The following is a 3399-nucleotide window of genomic DNA, read 5'->3' on the forward strand; positions in this document are numbered from 1 at the left end:
TTGAAATCTCCGAAGCGCCTCCACCTAAAAAAATTATGACTAGCACATGTTATAGTTTTCTTGATACCCTACAACTTTTGTAATAACAATATTTTCATATCTCTAAAAATAGCGGAGATATTCAAGGTGGACAGAGTTATTGGCCCACCCTGTATATATACCCTGTATATATATATATATAAATATAAAGTAAAAACAGAGTATTCAAGTTCAATCTAAAATCGCAAATGTTATATTATATTCTATTATATAATATTTTATTCTTTCAAAAATGATTTGTACTACTTGTTATCGAGATTTTAAAAGTATCGAACATTTGATAAAACATATGAAGTCAACTCATATTTATGAAGAAAGTTTTCAATGTGGTTTTTTTCCAGTGTTTTAGGAAATTCGTTAACATTAACTCCTTGAAGAAACATTATAATACTTTTCATAAAGAACTTTGTAATAACAATGATGCACCCCCTGTATTGAATAGATTTGCAAATGGTCATATTACTGATGGAACATTATGTTCAAATAATACTGATATATTAATTCACGTTAATAACGAATCTAATGTTGAAGTTGACGATAGAAACGTTCAAAACACGATTGAAATCAATGTACAAACAATTGATAATGCAATAGTGAAATTCATTTCAAAGCTATATAGTAATACCGCCATTACTAGAAACATTGTGCAAATTTTAATTGATGATTGCTCAGATCTTGTACAAGATTTACTGTCATATATAAAATGCAAATTACAGTCTGAAATATCTTTTTCTAAAGATAATAATATTTTTAAAGTGTTTGATGATATCTTCGATAATATAAAGCCTTTTGAAAAATATTTGACAGAACACAAACGTTTAAAATTTTTAGAAGAATCTAAATGGCTTGTACAGCCTCAGAAATTTCTCATAGGAGAAATGTTAAATAATCAGAGAGATAAAAACAATTTTACAATAGTAACATCAAAAAAGTGTGAAGGACAATTTATTCCCTTACGGGAGTCACTAAAACAATATTTAAAATTACCTGGAGTATTTATGTCAATCAAAGATTATATTGTAAAAGAGTCTAAAAGAAAATATTATTTCAAGCCTTTTTTGTGGAAATGTGTGGAAAAACTTAGTTATGAAAGATAACAGTAAAACTAATATTCCCTTTGTTATTGTATTATGATGATTTTGAAACGGAAAACCCCTTGGGTTTAAGAGCATCTGTACATAAATTAGGGGGTCTGTATTACACAATCGCAGGTATACCAAAATACTATGCTTCATCTTTAGAGAATATTTTCCTTGGTGAACTTCTATATAGCAGAGATCGTGAAACCTTTGGTAATAAAGTGTCTTTCAAACCAATTATTAACGAATTGATTCATTTAGAAATGTGTGGTATTACTATATGCGTAGATAATAAAGAACATCAAATTTTTTTTTCCTTGGTTGCATTATTAGGAGATAATTTAGGATTAAATGATTTACTTGGTTTTAATAAATCATTTTCTGCCAATTTCTGTTGTCGTGTATGCCGATCTTCAAAATTAGAGACGAAATTTCAGTTTGAAGAAAATATGGAATTATTAAGAACAGTGTCCAACTACGAAAAAGATTATAGAAACTGTAATTATGGTATCAAAGAAAAATGTGTCTTTAATGAATTACCAATTTTCACTGTATAACGAATGCCGCATTTGATGTGATGCATGATTTATATGAAGGAGTTTGTAGACACGTCATGGCCAAAATTATAAATTCTTTAATAAAAAAAATTATTTTTCTCTTAAAGTATTAAATAGCAGAATTAAATATTTTAATCACACGTGTAATATAGATGTTGGAAATTCAATTCCACCAATAAATGAGTATCATCTAAAGCAAGGTTCTGTAAAATAATGTCTTCTTCTGAAATGTCAGCTCTTGTAACATATTTTGGAATTTTAGTTGGTGATAAAATTTCAGAGGATGATCCATTCTGGCACTTATACCTACTTCTAGTACAAATTATACATATCGTAACAGCTTTTGAAAATAATGTAGAAGAACTGCATCTCTTGCAAAGATTAATTTCTGATCACCATAAATTATACGTGGACATGTTCCATGAACCACTAAAATCTAAATTCCATAATTTTACACTATGCAAGAAAGATTAAAGATTTTGGTCCATTGCGTTATTTATCGTCCATCAGATTTGAAGCTTTTCATAAACTGTCCAAAACTAATGCACGTTTAGTAAACTCACGTATAAATATTGTATTTACATTAAGTCTTAACTTACAACTCAAGTTTGCGCATCGTATTTTAAGTAAAAAAGGTTTCGATCCAAAAATAGTTTATGGCAGATATGTTTGTAAAATTTCAAATTTACCTGAATAGTGTTTTATAAAAAATTCGATAAGTGATAATTGCTGCATAATTTCTTGGGTTAAAATTAACGGTTTTACATACAAACCAAACTTTGTATTTTGCCTGGGTTCAAATGAATGTAGCGAACCACAGTTTGGAATAATTAAATATGTTGCCACCGATAATTCTAAACAGTTTTATATTATTTATGAATCTTGTAAAAATATTGGTTTAGATTCTCATAAATATGCATATGAAATATCACTTGAATTAACAAATCATAATGTTAAAATCGTACGACTCAATTTTGATAAACTTTTTGTAACTAGAAGTATCAGTTGTATTGCTGATGGCAGCAAATTAATTACAATGTTTATATAAACAATTTCTAGAATTTTAATTAATGGGTAAATTCTGATTAAACTTGTAAGGCTTGTATAAATTATTGTTATAAGACTCATAAGAGAAATTATGACTGGAGTTGTAATTTTATGTGTATCATAAGACGTACGATTTTTTTGTGTAAATATCTGCAATTTCTCCTAAATCACACGGTTAGCAAGAAACTATTAAGATAATGCATACAGTATATAAGCGTTCCAGTTAAGTTTTTATGAGTCTTACAAGTTACGAACAAATGACCCATTAATTTGAAATAATGTCTAAATAAAATACTCAGGGAAATGTTTCGCTATTTCAGCTAGAATTCTAAGTATTATATCTATTAAAATGTATCGCTGATTTTTGTATTATATACCTTTGTATTGTGACGTGACATTTTGTCAGTCACCCAGAAAAACGGCATAACGCGAGATCCTGGGTCCTTCAGGGTCAGCGGGCGAGCGCACAAGCGAATGTGCGACATTATTATTTAATTTTATTTCATTTTTGCGATTATTGTATTATTTAATTGATATTCTCTTTGTGCGATTGTTGTATTATTTTTCTTTTTTTCTTCTTGTCGCTATTTAGTTAAGTTTTAGTTAATATTAAGACGATCCTGAGCTCGGATTTTGCCGGTAATTCACGATCAGAGCCGGTGGCTACGCTGTATTCT

At 28.7% G+C, this 3399-nt stretch overlaps 1 pseudogene; it reads left to right on the top strand.

Moving 5' to 3' along the window:
* Positions 1-1888: 1888 nt before the first annotated feature.
* Positions 1889-2372, top strand: LOC108772063 (uncharacterized; annotated as a pseudogene).
* Positions 2373-3399: the final 1027 nt, after the last annotated feature.

This window comes from Cyphomyrmex costatus, unplaced genomic scaffold (genome assembly GCF_001594065.2).
Source record: "Cyphomyrmex costatus isolate MS0001 unplaced genomic scaffold, Ccosl1.0 scaffold1751, whole genome shotgun sequence".
NCBI classification, from domain to species: Eukaryota; Metazoa; Arthropoda; class Insecta; order Hymenoptera; family Formicidae; genus Cyphomyrmex; species Cyphomyrmex costatus.